The sequence below is a fragment of the Sinohyriopsis cumingii genome, unplaced genomic scaffold, assembly GCF_028554795.1.
Source record: "Sinohyriopsis cumingii isolate HCF-2022 unplaced genomic scaffold, ASM2855479v2 utg000829l, whole genome shotgun sequence".
Lineage (NCBI taxonomy): Eukaryota > Metazoa > Mollusca > Bivalvia > Unionida > Unionidae > Sinohyriopsis > Sinohyriopsis cumingii.
The window spans coordinates 434,486-457,972 of NW_028315935.1; positions in this window are offsets into that span (position 1 = coordinate 434,486).

Below are 23,487 nucleotides of genomic sequence, written 5' to 3' on the forward strand. Positions count from 1 at the left end.
ACAGGGTGCAAGCCTCTGTAATACACAATGCTATAATTACGTCAGTTCAACACAACAACTAAGTGGCGCTCCAGTATTACAGTCAAGTATACCAAAAGATAAGAAAGTAAATATTTAATTGTAGAATACATACGATACTGTGAAACCGCTCAAGATAAATATCCCACATAAAAAACCTTTTTGAAATCGAAAAATGTTCCAGGTCCACAATTGTTCTCTAATATCTATAGCAATTTTATCTGTAAACGCTTCCTCTGAAACCAAAGCCCTAAATTTCATTTTTGGATTCAGTTGAAAATCATAAAATTGACATTTATTTAAAAGGTGACCAGGTAGCTATCAGATCTCAGTTATTAGATCGACGGTCCAGAAATAGTAATGATCCATGAGTAAAGAATAAACAAAGCCACTGACAGACGCATTGGCACTAATTTCAATATGTCGGCCTTTTATTTAAAATCTTCTGAGCAAGTAAAAACATTTTTCGGTAGTATTTTTATATTTAAAGCTGTCACTCACTTGAGTCTCCTAGGCCAGTGTGACGGCATAATATAAAATTTGCAAGGAACTAAACAAAGGCATTCATTGTGGATTTGTCTGAGGATTTCACATAAGGATTATTTCCATCTATTTAATTTTCGTATATTGTTTGTACATTAACTGACTGCATATGAGGTTCCACTACCTGTATTTTTACTTTGCTTTTATATCCATTATCAAAACATCGACACATGTACAATTGAGAAACAAAATGTACACACAAAACTGCTGATCATGCGTCAGACGAATTGGCAGGAGTGTATTGGCTGATGGACCACGTGACATAGAATGGCAGCTCACATGATCATTGGCTCGGTGCCAGATAAATCTTTGGATAGGGACAATACGCCAATCAGTAGTTTTTATACATAGGTAAACTGGCAGATTTGAAAGGTGCCTGTTAATAAAATAGTGTCTGTAGTTGTGCAAACAAAGGAGATTTTGTCTATCAGTGGAGATGATCTATTTTCCGATTTATGTCCGACAGTATAAACATAAATAATGCGTATTCAACTGGCTTTTGCACTTTTCTTTCATATTTACCGTCTAGTGATATTTATAACATCGTGTCAATTATATATTGAAACAAGATCATTATATTCATAAGTCGTAAAGAATGCATTAGTCGTCGAACTAACACTTCGCAGGCCATTACAAACAATGTTTGTTTTTTAAACGCATTCAAGAACCTTATAGATTAGAGGTCATTAGGAGTAAAAGAGTCTCCATTTAGAGCGAATTTCGCAAATTCAATGCAGAAATCACACCGGTTTTAGAAATGAACTATCAATATTAATGCCTACTAGAAACTGGGAAAAACTAGTACTTTTTGTGCTTAAACAATTTATGATGACCGGAGTTACGGGTTAATGGTAACGCACAATTCATCACTGTTGGGTGGGGATGGCACTTTGATTTTGAAACAAAATAACTAAAAAGTGTCTTAATAGTGATGTCCCATTTCTTTCAGCTAGCAGTGGGTATGTGATAGAATAACTTACAATAAAAAAAAAAAACAATTTCACACCTTTTTGGTCCATAGACTTTAATGAAGTGTACAAGAATATGGAGTATGTAAATACTGAAAATGAAATGCCACTGACACTTTACGAATAATCCATTTAGAGGCAAGGAAAAGTGGACTTTGAAGAAAACTTGGAAGAAATTGAATATGAGCACTTTTCTGCACATACTGTCTACAAATAAATTGGATTCTAGTCAGTCCTGAACATTTTTGACAGTAGTTCCTAAAGAAAAGATATAAAGGCCTGCAATGGCCGTGAGCAGCCTTTTATGATTACAGAAAATAATACAATTCTCCATGTATAATAATAATAATAATAATAATAATAATAATTCTAGTGCCGAACATTATGATGTTCCCGAAAATGAAGAATCTAGGAGATTTAAGTTCTCTCCTCGTGTGTCTTTTATGTACATGCGGAACGATCTATTGTGCTACAGGTCTAATTCTGTTTTCTAAACTTTATTAATTATTGAATCTTAAATCTCTAACCAGTTCATTTGTATCCTAATAATGGTTTGAAGGCCAAATGTAGCAAACCTAATGCTTCGGCCTTGTGTTGTCCCTTTATGTAGGCCACCAGCCACATGTAACTGCCTCCTTGTATCCTGGTTTCTATAGCATCCGTGTCTTTGCAAATGACAACACTATACAATGATAAAAATTAATTTATCCAATGTTCAAATGTCATACAAGAAAACAACATAAGTAACTAGTTATCACAAATAAAAAATGTAACTAACTGACCACTAACATGAACAGAACTAATGGTTCAAACAAGTGTCAACTCTTTCCCTATATCTGACCTATTCAACACACCGCAGAATCTAACGTAGGGAAGCGCATGGACATATACACGAAGACGTCATTAAGCACGTTGCGCTGTACTTCGTTTAACAGTCACAATTAGTGACGATCTTGACACCCACCAGAACTCCACGATGCACCATCTTGTAAAGTATGCAACTGCCTGATCAGTTTGTAATTTTGTTTAAATTTGTCTTTTTCTTAATTTGATTCACACTCTTGTTTGCGGGAATTGTCTTCTCACACACTAGTGGAAATGCATACCACAACTAGAATTGTTCTCATATACAATTCAATATACATCCTATTTTTACATACATATAAGGTTTATGTATAATAAGTAGCTAATGGCAAGTACGTTTCATAATCTGTAGACAGGTATTAAGACCGAAAGACTGGTGATACCCGAAGATATAAAGTTTGGCGGATTAATATTTAGAAAACATGCGCTGAAAGTTGAGATGAAAGAAGTAAAGTGTAAACAAGCATATAAGTCATTTTAAAGTATGTATTTCAGGAATATTTTGTAATTCTCTCTGCTATCATCACTACCGATCACAAGTGAACTGTCAATATGGACAGTCTGATAGCCATCGGGTTACAGGTATGCGCGTAATATCATTGTCAGTCAAGGGACCGGGTTGACTGGAAGAAGACCAATATGGCAGCCCCCCATTACCTGACATAATGATGTTTGCCACGTATATTATATGCGAGGCCCGATGTATACGAAAAATGTAACGGTCGCTGCACCTTAATTGGTACTCGCGCAACAAGATAATTACAGTGCAATAGCTCAATCCTATTTCAATGCCGTGAAATTGTCTATTATAGCCCATGTAAACACATTTTCCTTAAAACTGTTTGCTCCTGAACACTGAGACGCCAGTTTTTCAGTTTATAACATATAACGTTTAACCCATTACGTACTATACGTGATATTTGACTATACCACACCCACCCACCCGTTAGGCCAATTTGTATTTCCAATAGCCCTTAACACCTTACTAAGTACAACGTATTTAGCAATACCAGTCCTGATTCACGGTTTGTCAGCGGCTACCTCGTAGTTGGGCACGGCAAACTAAAATATATTATTTTAAATTGGCGGCAGACTGGTTTAAGGCACTCTTTCACTGTTTCACTAAGTTTAGATCTGAACAGTGCAACAACCGAACCAGTACAATCATATCGTCTTTGGGATTAGCAAATATGTTTAGAACATATAATTGTTCATACAGCCTAAAAAGAAATTGATTGCCTATTTTCAAATCATGAATTATGAAAACGCAGCATTAAATTAATACACGGTCTCTTCATGTCTTTGGGATTAGCAAATATGTTTAGAACATATAATTGTTAATACAGCCTAAAAAGAAATTGATTGCCTATTTTCAAATCATGAATTATGAAAACGCAGCATTAAATTAATACACGGTCTCTTCATGTTGGACCTACAATTTATTAAGGACTGCATCTTGTACGACATCGCTGCTCCATTGGCAACAATATTCGTGTCAATGATACTTTATAGATGGTGTTACATTGTTATTTGTTTGGTCATTTTGACATGTACTAAATGGACATAGCCGTTTAAATACTGGACTGAGGTCTACATGGGCCAAATCATCAAATCACGTGTCATAGTGTGTGTGTGTGTGTGTGATTTTTAGCATAGCTTTAACAATTTTAGTCATATCGTTACGATGTCTGCAGTGTGGCAGTTATAGTGATATCTCACTTAGTCACATTATCTTAACAGCATTCCGCCCAGCCCTAAAACTAACCTTTAAATGCTCAGCGCCAAGCGCGACAGATGCTACTACCATTCTTATTAGTATTTGGTATGACTCGGACGGGTTTCGAACCCACGGCATCCTGCGGACGTTCTAATCACTTATGCCACCGGAGGAGCAGCTCTTTTATGATAATCACGCGAGCTGAAAACGTGTTCATGTTTTTGTCCAGAGAATCTATCCAGCCATACCTAAATGAAAGCACTTGAAGCATATTTGTTTTTCTTTTATTTATCTGCATCTTTATACAAGTTTTAATCATTGCGCTCTTAGTTACTTGCGTTGAACACATTCATGCGCAACTGCATTCAAATAAAGCACATAGATTGGCTTTTAAATGGATTAAAATGACTTTTTGGCTATCTTTATAAAGCCACCGCTAATAAAGAGCAGAAAGGAAATAGGTTCTGGTCCATTTTGGCTACAAATTGTCAAATATGTGCAGGATATACAGCAGGAACAATTGTTTACTTGTTTGCACGTGGAAATGTTTCCGATCAGTATTCTGATAACAACAGTGCGAACGTCTGATGGGGAACACTTCTTCTTAGTCTTCTTCAAAGTGCACATCACATATCATATACTATAGGCATTGCATTGTTCAGTTAAACATTTGATGAGGAAGTGGATAAAATATTTCCGCCATTTCTTGCTAATCCTTTCAACCGGACACTTGCATTAACCACATCCATATGAATTTGATAGTGGTGAACTACTGCTGGAAGATCTATCCTCTGGTCTAAAAAAGGCAGGCTCCAGTTGCCGTAGAGCTGGTGGACAGAAATTTAACCTGTACCTAAAAATTGAGATGCTAGAATTTTTTTTAGTTGCATGTGTTTCCACCTACCCTACTTCCTTGTATGAAATGCTGAGTATTTACTCATTAGTAGACAAATATTTTATTTGTGCCCAAAATCTACTTCTTGAGAGTTTATTATCTTAACTGCTAACCATATTTGCATTTTTACTTCTAGGTGAATGTGTGCTCCTACATTTACCTCGTGGCCTAGTGTTTGTAAACAATTCAGTTATAAAACAAACCGGTTGAAAGATATCTAATTTTGATTCATTGAAATAAGTGTCACAATTAGTAAATTGTTATCATCAAATAGTAAGATTAGTGAATGCTTTTGTTTTACTTTGTGTGCATATATTAAGATAGCCTCGAAAGAAATCATATATCTTGAAGAAAAAAATCACCCTATTCTTATGAGACTGTGTTCTGGAATGTACACCATCCTCAAAACTACAATAACTAGTATACTTTCATATTAAATGTGTCTTGTTAACATGTAGAGAATCTTCTTCGTTCAGAATAGCAACACAAATAATATTAACTACTGTATATGTGAATGACTAATTGTAAAACAATGAATCTATTAGGATACAACATATTCTTCATAAGTTTTGGATTGAAATATTTAATTTAAGATTGTCTTAATGCCTGTAATCCAACTGATGTACATGTACTGGTCCAGATTCACATACGCAGAAAAGCAATACTCCAGTCTCCATAGTAAGTTTTTCTTCCAAGAAACCGAACAATAAGCTAAGGTTTAATATAAGTTACTGGATATATATATATATATATATATATATATATATATATATATATATATATATATATATATATAGTGCACAGAGAGATTAAAGACAGTTACTGGATTCATAGGTTAGATAATTTGTATCCCAAAGGCATTAGTACCAAGGCATTGTATAAAATTTTATACAATTTTAATAACAGAATATATATGTTGTATATCCTTTATAATATATAATTGTATGCATGAATGTTTGTCTCTGCGTTATTATTTCAGTTTTTGTTAGAGACTCGTTTATCTTTTTGAACCTGTTATGCATATGAAATTGTTATGATAATGCATATAATTTATCACACGCCTCCTACGCTATTATTTCTAATACCGGATAAAGGTGGACAATTAAAATTTAAATAACTCCGAGCCCCCAGTCAGGAATGCTGAAGGTCTAGGTATATAAATAACTCAAAGTGAAAAGAATAAAAATTTAATAAAAGATAGCAAATGTATTCGATAATTTCATCGACAAATTTTCAATCACAATTTCTTTCGAACAAATACAATCAATGACCTATTCACAGTTGCCAACTATTCTATAAGACGAAATTAAAGGTCTAAGTGAAAGTGTTTCAGTGATGTCTCTATTACTCATCTATCAATCATTGTCCGTCTCTTTGTTTCTCTTTGGTACTTCCAATACCCTCGACAACGTGCTCTCCTGGTACTTCTGGATTTGTTCCTCCGACACTTCCGGTGCTTTCTTGCATGTGCTCCTTACGGTACTGCACCTCACAACAGATGACGTCACTATAAACGCCTACCAAGTGCTTTCCACGTCTCTTCCCTCTTCTCCAATCTTTGGATGTCGACTTGAACACCCACCTGGAAAGTTTCCTCAAGAGCACTTTGATTGCAAATCTATACCTATATTTCCTACTAGAATTTCCTTCCCGCCTTTTAACAAGTGCAAATATGAACTACTCGGAGTACAGTCTAATGGCTCTCAATTTCTCTATGATCTCCCCCTGGCGAGGTTTCCCATGTACTGGTTGAAAAATGGATTTAGTTCGAACATAAGTGGTTGCTTGTTTAGACTGCGCCCTAGATTTGAATCTCTGTTCTGATTGGATACGGTCTGGTCTCTTTGAAAACCGCCTTCATTAAGTTAACACTTACTTGTCACTTTCTGGTTCCCGTTTTCCCTAAGCCCGAAATCGCTTTCAAGTCGGTCGTGGTATTACTGACAGATTGCAAGATAAACATCGGAATCTCTACCTTGTCGGCCTAGTTATAGAATTCCTTTGAAACGGGTCGTTGCGTAATGGTTAACAACAGACAGGAAGTTTCTTTGTGTGCAGAATAGGGTCTATAGTCGTAATCTTACATAATACGTACTGACATTATCCAAGGTGTTCTGAACTACGAATTAACTATAAGATGATATGTATTCATGCAACATCAGCAAATTTTCCCACAATGTGACATCATTAATGACGTTTTGTCAATGAAGCACTTGTGATAATAATAATAATAATAATAATAATAATTGATTCAGTAATTTAGGCCACCGGCCCATATTACAAAATCCAGTAAATATAATGTGCGCCATGGTTTAAACAAGTTAAGTATGGTGTTCATCATGAGCATACATACTTTCCAGTAACCAGTACATCATATTAAAAAGATGCTACTACCTCTGAGTATATTATTCACCATTCGTTTGAATTTTCAAAGATTGTCTGAGACGAAAAGCTGCATTTATATAGTAAGAAAGATTTGCTATAAATTAATATATTACTATGAATCATGAGGGATACCATTTTTTCTACAGACGAATAGAGATAATAAACTTCATTTAAGTATTTATTTCTTAACTGGTCATATACTGACCAAATACAGACAAAATGAAATTCATCTTCTATCAAATAAACATTATTTTCCCGGCATAATTCACAATTCCTGTTATTTCGCTCAATCCTGCTATGCCTATCTGTCTATTTTCAATGTGTGCGCTGAGCACCTTAATGAAGGAGGTAACTTCCTAAGTAAATATGATAATCCACATGAGAGGTACATTACAGGGTCTAAATCGGTTTTATATATGCTATAATATACAAATATATGTGAATTGTTAATATCACTTTGCCAGTTTTGGAATATCGAATCCTTAATTATTTGCAAAAATAGTGAGAGAAACTGTTTGTCGTCTCCAACATATTGATTTAGCCAGACATACCCAAAACTGAAGTGAAATAGTATGTCTTTAACTTTGGTAGCCCAGGTGACACGCTTAGTTTGATCGAATCTTTTCAACATTACAAATCATTGGTGTAGGTAGCGAGTTGAAGACATTCTTACAACCTTCAGCTAGTATTTAATGCGTCGTAAAAGATACGAGGTGCAAAGTGGGTATCTTCCGCACTCTCCTAACACAGTTGCATTATTGGCAGTTTTAGGAACATCTAAATACTGTTTGCAATAGTTGTATTGCACAATTCAATATATCTCCTAAATTCATATCCCCAAATTTCTGACCAATACCATGCACATGGTTTTTGTTACAGAGTCAAATATTTTAAAAACATCTTCCACAATATAACAGAAAAATTGTGTTTGGTAATTCAAAATCCTTGAAATGGCTTCCTTTGCCTAAGCCGTTAGTATCTGCATAGCTTTTGTCCAAACCAACTTTGGGGTACAAAATACGCCCATGTACTTACAATAAGGCAAACACTCAATACGACTTTCTTTAAAAAAGACAATACCACACTCTGCTTGAAATATCCCCCATTTCTGAAAACTGATTTAAGTTTTATCGAGATTGACCATCATACCAGTTTCATCACAGAAACGTTCGATAAAATTTATTTGGTTCTTATGGAGCTTTACTGTATCAGCAATTAGCAACATCATGAGCATAAAGTATTGCCAAAAATGTCATCAGTATCTTCTGAGATAAATACACCTCTGTTGAATTCGAGCTTCAGTTGTGCAATCAAATCTTTAATAAAAAGGGAAAACATGATTAGGCTCAAAACACAACCTGCCCACTTGTACCAAATGTACATTCGAAGTAATTAGTTAAAACTTTCGGGTTTATGACACAGCTTTTCAGATTTCCATACATATTTATCAAAATATTTACCATTTAACTAGTCATGACGACCATAATTTATCATAATGTAGTTTATCAAAAGCTGTTTATTTAAAATCGACAAAAAAGGCAATAAAATCTATCTTGTCTTTTCGATATGTATTTCTGAACTAAAGCCTGAATAATAAAGATATTATCGTATTTGTTATTTCCTATACCCTGCATGTGCTACGTCTATCACACCATTGTCTTCTGGCCACGTTTAAATACGAGTATTCAATATGTCAGTAAAGAACTTCTCCCACTGTTAGAAAAATTGCCGGATTCAAAGATGTTGTTGAATTGAGCGTTAAAGAATGGTAAAATCGTTTCATTCGTATACTGATGAAAACCAGCATGTCTCGTATCAGGTAGAACAACATATCCAAGTTGCTATGCTGGTGGGAAAAACATGACCGTGTATGCACGAATATGTTGCCTGTTGTGCACCCCTCAGATCCTGAGGAAAACCTGTTTATGGTGGATTTCAGTGTACCACGTGCACGTAATTCATTGAATTCCAAGATCAAGAATTGTCCGAGTTTAATCTACCCCTTGCCACCCCATTTTTAATATTTGACATTAATATTGGGGAGTCAGATCCCCTACACACTAACATAAATGTCCAAAGAGAAAAAGTATGGTAGCAAGGATTCAAGGAAACTCGGACCATAACATATGAAGAAAATAAAGCAAAGATTTTGATACGAATTAATTACATTTTTCTATTTGTAGTACATTTCATATAATGACGTTACTGGTTGTACATGATTGGAAAGGTCTGATAAACAGTGAATGGTTGTAATAAAGATAGGACAGTTGACTGTAATTTACAAAATCATGAATTCCAAACATAATCTAATTAATCTTAATAATTAACTGTACGCACGCACGCACACACACACACACACACACACACACACACACACACACACACACCTCGCATTCATTTGCAAAAATCTTAGAAAATGTGTTATATCCCAACTTGTATCTCTTCTGAACTCAAGTAGACGTTTTATCTATGTACAGTCTGCTAATAAAACTTCCCTTCTGGGAGTTGTTGACGACCTTATCCCTGCTTTGGATAGTGGAAAGATTACAGTCCTCATCCTCCTTGACTTGTCTGCGGCATTTGACATAATAGACCATGATATATTACTTCACCGTCTCCAGAATGTATTTGGTATCCACAATACAGACTTACCATGATTCCAGTCCAACTTAGTCAACAGGACATATGGTGTTTCCGCAAATGGAAAACAATCCAACCCAGTTAATCTATGTTTTCGTCTTCCACCTTTTCTCTGTTCTCGGCCCGGTTCTCTGCATTCTATACACTCAACCGCTCTAAAGTGTCATAGATCGACATTCAGTGTCTCACCAAATGTATGTTGATGACACGAAACTATACAAGTCTAGCTGCTCAGCTGAAGATCAGGCTTCCATGTAAGGCGTAGAGACGTTCATTTCGGATGGAGCAGCAGAGAGGGCGATCAGACCACTTAAGGGAGTGGTCACCCTTGTGTTTGGACCAAAAAAAAAAAAACAGTGACCCTTCATAGAGGTCAATACCACGTCTACGATTATTGTTTGTCCCAAACAGAATTGTAGACGCCCCCTTTCTGCTGCTATTCATGTTGTAAAAGAAATGTTTACCACCATATCAAGTTTGATGAATATTTCTCCACGCGTTCTTTTCATCTGAATCATGGGAATCTTCATCTGAATCATGGGAATCTTTTGTTTTGTTCTTCAAGTAATATTCAAGTTCTGATGGTGGTTTTTCTATTTTTGGATTTATGTTCTTTCTGTGTTTATAATATATCATCAAACTTCTGTATCGATCTCCACCGCAATTTTTGCAAATCTGATATAATCCTCTAACGCCGTTGTTACAACCAACACAACTTCGTGGACCAGCATGAGGATTTTTCTTTATAAGATAATTATGTTTCTTGCAATATTCTCCACGGCATTTTTTATCACATTTGTTAGTGGTTCCTTGACGCAGCCACGCACAGTTGTTCATTATATGAATGATATCTTTTTAATTAAATTTACACCTCTTCTGCTGATATCAATTAAAAGATTGTTATATTAAAAAATAATGGTACATTCGGAATCTCATACTGCAAGAATAGCACGAGAACGATTAGAAGCAATTAAAAAATTTCTTCCTGTCAGAGACTCATTTAGAAAAAATCTACAAGCGCAGCAAGAAGCTCAAGTTGAGTACGAAGAAGAAACTAAAAAACTGTTTAAGCCCGTCACTGCAGTCATCAAAGAAGATCTTCTTCCGGTATCAAAACAAACTGCGGCACAAACTAAAAAGATAGCAAGAAGAACTAGACAGACAAGGAAGATTTTACGAGACCTTCTAACTGATATAGCTGCAGCTCAACCTCCACCTGTTGGTGAGGAAATACTTGAAGAAATTGGAAAACTTCGTACTGATCTCGCCGACGTTCAAAAAGAACATGTATCTAAACCCAAACCAGCAGGAGAAAACTTAGAATTAATTGCAAAATTTAACGAAGGAGTTGTTGATGTTATTAGAAATACTGAAAGAGAAAAATTACCTGAGATGATATTAAATAATATATTTGATAAATCTAGTATTTTAAAACCCCGTCATGAAAAAACAAATGATGATAATTTCATTAAATGGATATATCGCGTATATTACAACAAAAAACAAGCTAGAGGTCTAGAATACGAAAGTCTTGATAGAGAAGTAAAAAGACTTTATAGAGAGAGACTGAAACAACTAGAACAAGAAAAATTCTCCCAGTATCAGCTTCCTCCACCTCTGCAACAAATAGAACAACAGCAATCTTCTTCGCCGTAGCAAAGGTTGAAGTCGGAACTTAAAAGGACTGAAGAGCTACTTAAAAAAATCAGCAGAAAAAAGATCACCCTCCCGGAAGAAAATTCCTTCACCTTTACGTAAAATTCCTGCGCCGGAAATAACATTTACACCGATAGATACACCACCTGGATTTCGAAGAAGTGACTTACCTGGCTCACCCCGGGTCACCACTGAAGTACTTACTCCGGTAATGCAACCATCAGTACTTAAAACACCTCAAGATGAACCTAAAACAGGATCTGGTTTATGTCCTGATAATATCATCAATGACGTGTCACGGTTAGAAGTTCTCATAGGAGGAAAATGTGCCGGAAATAATTCACCAGAAATAATTAATGAAGCAGCTGATATTTGTCGGCGATTATTTCAAGGTGGTATCATGGATATCGGCGTTTACCGAGAACTTATCGATGAACTTGTTGATGACTAGTTGTTAGATAAATGGTAAATAAAAATAAGATGATCATACATAATAATCATCGCAAACCTGTACAGGTCAGAGCGGTAAACTCACGATTACCAATCTATAGAGCTACTTACGGAGATGGACTTGGTGATGTTATTCAGGGATTATTTACAAGGATAGCTCCAAAAGTAGCACCCGTTGCAAAACAATTATCGATGAAGGCCATTGATATTGTTCGTGATAAAGCTCCTGGTGCAATTGTCAATGTTGCTGGTAAGGCGTTCTCGGCGATCAAAGAAAGACTAGCACGATTATTGCGACGAAAACGACAACCACCAGTAAAATTACCAAGTACTGAGGTGATGCCTGCAGATGTCAGTAAAATAATAAATCAAGCTGCAAATCAAAAACTAGCAGCGTTAGCAGATCAAGGACTCGGTGAATCTGGAAATAATATCTCAAGTGGAATTTCCCGAACGCGGTAATCAACGTGTTAGACGAAAATAATTATAATAAAATGTTCAAGCGCGTATCCGACACAGCATTTGACATGGAAGTACCCGTCCTTAAGGATGAATCGGTACGTGATTATCAGTTTTATTCTTATGACGCACGATCACCAGATCAACGTGGAAGAATTGAACTACAAGTTCATGACACAAGTAGATACTTTTTACCCGCTGATGCTTTTCTTGAGGTAGAAGGTACAATTGTAAAAACGGATGATACTAATTACTTAGATCCAGTAAAAATTGGTTTTGTCAATAACGGGATCATGGCACTATTTAGTAGCGCCACATATATGACTGATGGAAAAAATATTGAATCAATTCAGAATGATGTCGACGTTGCTACAACAATAATAGGATTAGCAAGTCACCCTGAAAGCGATCCGTATGATATAAGACGACCAAGAAACAATGCCAATAACGCTGATGTTGATGTGGCGCCAATGGTTCATGGTTCTAATGAAAATTTCAACTTGGGATTTGCAGCACGTAGAAATATGTTGGTGCTAGGAGGCAATAGAGGTTTTTCATGTACAATTCCAGTATCGCATATTTTTGGATTTTGCAGGAATGTTAAAAAGGTTATTTTTGGAGCTAGACACACGGTTGTTCTTGTGAGAAAGAATGATGATAATGATGCTCTGTGAAGACCCGCTGGTGATGCTGGTAAAGTAATATTATCGAAACTTTCACTGTGGATGCCGGTAATGACTCCAACGATCGCAGAAGAACAAAAATTGATTTCTTTCATGGATACAGGTGGTAAATCCTTGTTGTCATGGTTAACAACAAGCACGGATAGCATGCAAACTAACGTTGACGGTCAGTTTACATGGCATATAGCATCACAACAGGGTGTTTCTGCACCACGACATATTTTTATTGCTTTTCAGGAAACTAATCGTTTAAACTCACAAACTCACTCTCATATGATATTTGACCAACTAGGTCTCACACATATTTCCTTACGGATAAACGGACAACAGGAACCAACAGAGAATATACAACTAAATTATGCACAAAACCATATAGGACGTGCATATCATCGTTTGATGTCATTTATGGGACGTGATCAAAATGTTGATACTGGGTTGCAAATATCACAATATGATTTCAAAAAATTATATCCGATTTATTATTTTTCATTAGAACATCTTGATCTATCAAAACAATCTGTCGTTGATATACATCTCAAAGCAACATTAAATACAGGTGGTGTTAATTATAGAGCAATCGCGGTCATACTTAGCGATAAAGCCATGTTACTTGAAGGTGGTAGTGGTCGAATGAGAGTCGTTGATGCACCAGTGGAAAATCTTTAATTATTCAGAAAAATATTATTTATATATAAAATGTCGTATAGTCATGTTAGTGTTACTCTGACTCCTGGTTAGGTCAAAAAGCTTCAATCAAAAACCGCCAACAAATGCGGAACTAAAATATCACTAAAACGAGATCAGATTAGTGGTGGTCCAAACAAATTATCGTTGACAAATAATCAGATTAAACATTTCAATAAAGCCCTGGAATCAAAAACTGGAGTTCAATTTCATCTTTCCCCGAGCGCCATCAAAGACATGGTTAAAATAGGTGGTATATTTCCACTTCTTGCGGCTATTCCAGCGTTAATAGCTGCTGCTCCAGCCGTAGCAAAAGCAGCCCCGTTAGGTGCTGTTGGAACAGCTGCTGGTATGGCACTAAAGAAAGCAACAGGAAATGGATACAATAAAAAGGGACGCGGCTTAAGATTGCCAGGATCTCGTTGGGGGAGAGGCCTAAGGCTTCCAGGATCACTTCGTTAGACGTTCCAGCATCAAATTTTGATTTACTTGATGCTGCTAAAAAATTAAAAATAAAAGCTTTTAGAGGTGTTTTTATGCGAGATCAATTACCGAAACAACCAAACAAACTCGAAACAGGTATTATTAATCTCGACGAACGTTCCGGACCCGGTACTCATTGGGTATCATACGCGGTTGATCCACGTGGAATCGTTTATTTTGATTCGTAGGGGTTAGCTCCACCCGTTGAATTTATCAAGTATGTTGCACCACTTCACGCAAGAACCAGAGTTTGGTATTCAACGCTACCCACACAAACAATGACAGATCCGCCAATATGCGGCCGTGAAGTAATTAATGTACTCGACGCTATATCAAAATCATCCAAATCACCACATAAAGTTGTGCATGATTATACAAGTAACCGATTCGTTGCGCGTAAAGCGTTTTAAACAACAGGTCTTATTATAATGGTTGATATTTACGGAAGATCTTCTACTAGTAAGAAAATAAAATCCGATGTTGATCTGTCGAAGTATGTGACTAAAGATGACCTCGCTGATATCATGAATCTGGCTGGAGTTGACCCAGATGAGGTTGTTATTTTTCAAGATCGATATGGTAAACTAAAAACGAGCAATATCAAATGGAATGATATAGTTCGACGAGTACTCGGTGCGGTCACGGATAATATTCCCGTGTTTACTGACAGCGGCAAAATCAGAGATTCAAGTATATCATTGGCAACAATTAGAAATGAAATTGCAAGAAGCGTTGCTAATCGTGTGAAAAGCACCGGCGACACAATGACGGGTGAACTCAGCATGAACGGAAATAAAATAGTAGTTTTAAGAGATCCAACATCTAACGAAGACGCAGCAACAAAAAAATACGTCGACAACGTGGATGGAAAACCATCCACGCTGCGGGCCGAGTATGATGTTCACGTGGCCGCTTTTGCAAGATTTCGCAGAAATTTTAAAAAAACCGCAGAAGAATTCTTTGGCACTCCGCACACCACTGATATAAAACTCGTTGATATCAAAAGTAACCTAGACACGATCAAACAAACACAGCAAAACATCGTAGCGGGAATTCCTGAGATCGTCAACAAAACCAATTTGATTAAAATTTCAGCTGGAATAACTCCCGGGCATATCACAAACATCGTATACACGGTATCATCGGGTTTTGCAACATGGTCACAGCAAAATAAAACTATCAAATATACCGCAACAGTCACTGGCGTGTACAGGCTGTCTGTGTTCAGTGCTGTAAAATTTGAAATATTTACAACGTTTCCATGTCGTCATTCCACCGACAGGTTTTCCGGGGTTGTATCTGTTATATTAAATAGCGGAAACGAGGAAATATTTATTCTGGAAGCAGCTGATGAGAAATTAACCGCAACATCTTACTGGTGGTGTTTGGAATTTGTAGCTGAAACACCTCAATTGGTTACTGCATAAAAAGATATGGACGGTGCACAATACAGGTACAATCAAGCGCGTGAATGGCAGGCGGCGCTAAAAGATCAAGTCGATCAATATACAGTAAAAGTAAAAAAATATCGACGACGATTGGTTATCGTTGATGTGATTGTTTATTCAGTATCCGCTGTTGTTGCTGGAACCGGTGTAATATTATCAGCGTTGACAATGATGGCACCAGCAGCTGTAACTATTTGTATTTCAGCAGCAACAACTATTGCAGGTGTGCTTAATATCATTGCAAAAAAATATGTACTTGCACGAACGAAAAATTATCCGATTACATAATAAAATTACACACAGCGACGGTAGCATACTCGAAATTATCCTCGTTGTTATCAGCGAGTCTTAGTGATGGAATTATATCTGATTTCGAATTTTCAATGATGACTAAAATATACGACGAAGGTATCGGTATTAAAGATATAAGTATTAATAATGACAGAATTACTCCAGTAGATCGTGACCAACACAACTCCGCCAAAGATAACGATGATCTCGGTAAGTTCGTCTAATCCTGAATTTAGTGTTAATTTTCCTACTGCAATTCCAGTAAAAGAAATAGCACTAGCGCAATTACGGGTATATTACAGCTGGCCAAATATGAGATCAAAATCATTTCATGGTACACCAGCAAATAATTCGCTTGTATTTGCTAACAAGAACAAACCCGATGGAACACCTGACTGGGTTGTTGTTGGAATACCAACTGGCAGTTACGAGATCGAACAAATCAATGAGGAATTTGCGCGTAGAATAAAATCAATAACCGGAAAAGAAGCAAAAATATCAATTAATGTTCATGAACCGACCCTGTCCTCGACGGTTGAAATACATTCTCCCGATTACGTCGTTGATATTTATCAATCTTGAATCAGATCCGTACTAGGTTGGCCTGAAATTGCCCCGGTGTATGAAGAACTACCAGAACCAACTCGGGATGATTTTACGTCAAAGAACAGTCTTCGTCATGATATTAAAATGAATTCAGATTGGTTAGATTACATAGAAGAAAAATCAGTATGGAGGGAAAAACCAGAATGGAGGGGGAGGATACCTGTATATGATCCTAGAGCTCCTTTTTATAATCTTAATAAACGTATTATTGCTTTGAATATTGATTCTATATTTGTTTCAATAAACTCAGACCATGAAATACAGATAAATAATTTACGTGATAGTTTTCAAGAGTATTTATTTGATTCGACATCTGCGCGCGATAATATTATTAGGTACATAGAAGTTTTAAATTATATAGTTAATTCTTCTGAAGTTATCTATAATAGAATTAGAGATATGGTTCTTAAGTCATCAAGCGATCATAAAAAATCCTTCGCAGCCAAATACAAAATACCCGAAGCTGACATTGCAACGTTTAAGTTTCCTGATTATAATCCAGATAAATTAAGAAAATCTGTCAATGATGTCATTGATGAGTTTTTTCCTAAAATACTCGATGCGTGGAAAAAACTAGCACCACTAGCAACTGTTCTTAGATATGATAATGATCTACATGGCGGCGGCAGACACGTATCTCCGGGAATCGTTAATATAACGTCGACGGTCGCGGTTAATCTAGTTTGTGACGTAATCGATGGCAGTTATCAAATAGATCTCGGAAGATCAAATCAGGCTCAACAAGGATACATCCTATATACATTTACACCACAAGTCCCCCCTGGAAGTTTAATCGTGCAAGAACCAACTAATCCTGTGTATCTGCGGTGTCACAATAATATGTTAACACGAATAAATTTTAAACTCACAGACCACCTTAATCGCTTAATTGACATACGTGGAGAAGAACTTGTGATAAATCTGTATGTGAAATCTTAAATATTATGTAATGGAGTGTTTTTATACACTAAACAAGGACACGAGGATTTCTTAACAGAGATCAGACTCAAATTCGATCAACTTAAAAAAAAAAAAAATTTCAAAATAAATAAAAAAATATTTTATTACTGATATGGTGTTTGATACAAATTAATCGGCCTTGCAAAAAAGAATTATTCAGAAATATGTTTTTATTTTTTTTCTGAAAATTTGATCATTTTACATAATTCTAGCCCATCAAAGATCTGCACGTGGTTAGCGTTGACAGGGACCCCAGTTACCAAAACTTTCATTTTCATTATTACTTTGGATCGTTTCACCAGTAACGGGGTTACTCTCTAACATAATTTTTCTTAATTGTCTTATACGAGTACTAATCGTTTTCTTTGCCTCGTACTCGTGGGTTAACAGCGATCTAATTCTTTCTACGGCGGAAGAGAGAGGAACGAATTCCTTCACCTGATTATCTTCTACGGTAGCTAGCGACTGAAACATTGCCGCCTGAATCCGTTTCATGAGCTTGTATTCAGATGATAGTGTGTGTGTTCCCTGGTTCTTACGTTCTTGTAAAATCTCAAAATCAGAAACTATTTTTTCAGGATTTAGTTCATCGGATATATTAATTCCATCTTTTTCAATTTTTTAATAGCAGAAATAATGTCATTGATATTTTCATGGTTCATTATGTAATATATAAATCTTTAAAATAAAAATAAAAAATATCCCTATAGAACCCCTATCGAGTCTTTAGCGAGTTCGTCGGGATGTTTCAAGGACAACAATGAATGAAGAGCCCCTATCAAGTGTATTAGCGAGCTCAGATTATGAATGAAGAGCCCCTATCGAGTGTATTAGCGAGCTCAGATTATGCATTGGACGGCACAAACATATAACTTAACTAAGGACAGTACAAACATACACTCTCAGCAAAAATCCCACCCACAATAATTAATCCAGTGGGTGATACGAAAATATGTATCAACCACCAGTCAATATTGTGGTTGAATTTTGCTGAGCGGGGGGTTTTGCCGTTCCCCCATTATTATAAAAATCGCAATTATGCGCACCACCGACAAATTGTCAGCCATGGGGATTCGATCCTGGACCGCGAGCGTCACAGTCCAATACTATACTGATTGAGCTATCGAATCTTGTTACGAACATATGTTTCGGAAGTTAATATATAGCCAAGGAACCAATACAATTCTGAATTCAAGAAATACGTTTTCACCAAACAAGTTAGATTTATAAAAGCTGGATTATTTACTATACCACGCCATCTAACTGTTAGATGTTTTCATCCTTCCTATAATATAACTGTTAGATGTTTTCATCCTGCCTATAATATGACTGTTAGATGTTTTCATCCTTCCTATGACTATACCAGATTTTCAATCCTATCTATGTCTGTTCTATGGAGAAATATATATTACGAGATTTCCCACTCGTAAATCTGTATCGTGGTCAAGGGAGTATTTAGTTGTTAATATTACTCGATAAAAAAAGCAACCACACATACGCACACAAATACATAATCACACATACGCACACACATACGTATACAAATATATTTTGCTCTGAACAAGGAAAATGCAATTGATTTTTAATTCCAAACACTATATACATGTATTTCTGTAATCGAGTAAATACATGCAGGATCCCTGTACTGTAGATCTAAAATTAACCCGCCACGATCGATAGATACTAGACGCTGGATTCTACATTCAGTAAGCTGGCATATAAATGTCGGTTTTCTGTAGTTTAGATGTAATGTATATGCTGTGTTATTCTAAATGTTTCACGAATAGAACAGAAAAATACACGAACTGCATATTTTTGTAAGTTAGAAACCGTACATAATTATGACCATATACGAGAATCATAAAATTATCTCCCTTTCATGAGTCAAAAATAAGTGGTGTATGGGGGAAAATCTGTGACATAAATTAAAAAAATTAATTCGAGGTGGTAATGATAATTATTGATATCGGAAGATAATTTTCTGCTTATATTTTTTCGAGAAAGCGGTTTTATATATATTTTCTGCTACTTTTTGTACTGAATGCGGGTGAATATCAAAATATTTCGCAGCAGAACATATTGAACGAAATATAATTACTTCGCCAGTTTCTGTGTTTGTATAATTTACCGCCCTCTTTCCGATTGTCTTACATCTTCATGTATTACCACATGCAGAGTTCACGCTTTGCGTGACAATACGAAGGTTGGATAAATTATTGTTTTGAGGATTCCCATCAATATGATCAATAACAAGACCGTCATTGATCACTCCAAAGAAACATTCGTAGATGAAACGATGACAGTGATATCTTTTCTTCCTAACAGTAAATCTAAGATAGCCATTACTATCAACAGTACCAACTGGTCTCTTCAACCTGCAGTGTCTGATGACACCATTAATATCTGATTCATAGTTTGTTATGACAGGATGTGGGACAAATTTATTTTGCTCCATTATAATAATAGTATTTGTTTAAATCATTGTTTGTCTGAAATCTTGATATATAATCCTCCACGGATTTTATAGCGTTTTCACCATTATTATTTTTTTTGTCATAATATCTTTTAAGTTCTCTGAACCGTTTTCCACCGCACTTTCCACATAATCCTGTTTTTCCTCGCACTCCAATACCACACCGCAGACATGGTATTGGTCCTAGACTTCCTCGTCGTATGTTCTGTGAGTGCATCCAACAAAATTCCTTTCTGCAGGATTTGTTGCATCGATTTACTGAGCCGATCATCAACCATTTGCATTGAGACATTTGTATATATATAATTTTCTTTATTTAAATATTTGTTTTAATTATAAGAATGAGTTTGAGAGATTATCCCAAACTAGGCCTGTTAAATATAAATTCAACCTCGACAGATTATCTCACTTACCAGTGCGAAATTTGGTTGATCCGAAAAATAAAAGTCTGATCTCGAAAATTCACGACGCCAAGAAAGAATTTTACACGGATGGTGCATCTCATACATGGTCAACGTTCAAGATTATACGCAATACTGTCACGGACGCCACAATGAATGACAAGCGAGCGGCAACTATCATTAACTACATCGCTGAATACGAGGGCAATCAAAAATATTTCTTCAGAGTAAAATTTATTGTATTAACAGAAACAGGCAGTTGGATTATCCGTGACAAATATGATCCTGTCCTTGGCAATAATAAAACTGTCATATAAGTAAAAATTCCAGACCGGGTCTACTGACGAGTATTGATAAACCGTATTATGAGCGAGCGTATAATGTAAAATCGGTTATTTATGGAATCTATGAGATAAATAAAAAACCCAACGTTGATAAACTGGCACCAATGAAATTTTCAAGGTTAAATTGTGTAGCCGAACGAGTAATAGAACACTTTACAAACGCGATGCGTGGAAATGGATTAACTGATTTAAGGCGTGAAAAAATAAACTTGTGGGCTGATTCAGTTAAGGATACCGGTGCTACAATAAAAGATGTTGCTGAACTAGGAAAACTATTAAAATTTCCAATAACCGTAGCGACAATAACGGGAGAGGTACTGTACGAATCTAAATATAAATCGAAAGGAGCTCCAATAAATATTATTGATCATAACGCGCATGCATGGACTAGCGCAGTAACAATATTTCCACGTGATCGAACTGTTAGATTTTACCCCCCAGATAATTCTGGGGCAGATATGAGCATGTTTGATTTTATTAACGAAATAAGTAAAACCGATCCTGTATCGGTATGGTTATTTAAAAGTAATGAGGAAGGTGAATTTGATCTGTTTGTTAGACCAAACGGTGAAATATATCGAACAGAATCCCTCCATGACGAGATGAAAAATCTCGCGGAGAAGTTTTTAGAGTGCAAGCACGCGGAAAATACTGACAAATTACTAACTAATTGTTTTACCGTTCCATCTGTTGCGGCTCATTTCGCGAGAGAAAAAAATTCATGGAAACCAACACGATTTGATTTACTCGAGGACGTACGAGCAAGTTGCGTCGAATACGGACATGGCGGATTATGGAATACCAAATACAATTACAATGATGTTATTTCGGTTGATATGGTTGCATGTTATCCAGGAAGTTTTCTAGGATACGGAGATTGTTCTGTATACTTTAAAAGATTTGGTCACCCAACAAACGAGATGACGCGAGTGGCAATTAATGGACCATTACCTGATTTTGATCTGACTGGATTCGCCTGTATTGAATCATTCGAGTTTAACGAAAATCTTCACAAGATTTGTTATGTTTGGTAGACATTTTTGTGAAAAACGTTGGGCACCTATAGTTTTATTACGATATATGCTAGATTGTGCGATACTGACATCGTTGGTGGTCAGTGAGGCGATTATATCATATCATGCACAGACGAAAGTTTGGTTGCCCATGTCAGATTCTGAAGTTATTAGCGAGTTTAAGGAAAAATATCCTGATGTTTCCGAAGATGATATTCCTAAAATTCTCGAGAATAAACTCAAAACCGCAAAAGATCTCGGAAGAAAAATTATAGGTAAATTTACTCAAGGTGGTGCATATGATCATAAAAGACATCACGCACGATTAATTCTAGATGATGCCGAGTACGATTTTATAATCGCTGATACAACAGCGAGAAATATATTTGTAAATCGAGAAAGTGTTTATTTATCCGACGGAACAAAATTGGGTACGATCGTTAGTTACATAAATGACGTTTCCCCACAGTATACTCATCTAAGATCTTCCATGTTGGCTTATGTTTCCATAAATTTATTATCGATGATTAATAGATTTCCTGAGACCGCAGTCAGAGTCGCAACAGATTCGTTTTATATTTCAAGTAAATATTTAGAACCTGTTATGAAATTTACAAGTAATGATGAACGATGGGGTTCGTGGAGAATAAAAAAAGAATTATTACACAATTACACAGAATCAGCAGATGTTCCAATGAGAGATTTTTATCGTAAGGGTAATAAAATATCAGAAATGTCGAAAGCGCCATCGTTGAGTGATCCAATAACCAGATATAAGACAGTATATCTCAATGGACCTGGTGGATGCGGCAAAACGACTCGAGCAATTAATGTTTTTAGAAATTCAGATATGATCGTGCTGACACCCACACATAGACTTGCACGTGAGATGAAACAGCGGCAAGTACAATCGTGCACGTATCATAGTTTCTTTCGGTGGCGCGGGGATACATGGACTCCTGAACGAATGGGAGAAAAATATATACCTAGAATAATTATTTGGGACGAGATATGTACGGTGTCATTGGATACATTAAAAACGTTTCTTGATTGGTTGTTGACGAAAAATACCGCTATAATAATGTGTGGCGATCATGGTCAACCGCCGCCTTTTGTTGGACCATCTCCACATGATTGGTTAAAAAATTTCGTTGATTATTACGAAGAAATAGATGATGATCATAAAGCTCTCGATGCAAATTTGAAGCAGTTTAAAAAAATTAATCAGATTACAATCAAACAAAATTCAGTGTGAAATAATACGTGGAGTGATCTCAGAGACCTCAATGAGTGATTTTTTAAATTTATGGAGACCCAACGATTTGATCGTAGCAAGCAGAAAAATAATCAGAGACGATTTACAACAGCAGTTATTTCAGCTGCATAAAGAAAAATACCCAGAATTACCCATACCGTTGTGTTATAGACCATCAGATACACGAAAACAGAATATTAATGTTGATATTCCAGGACAGACTGAAAAACAGAATCTCGTATTAAATGATA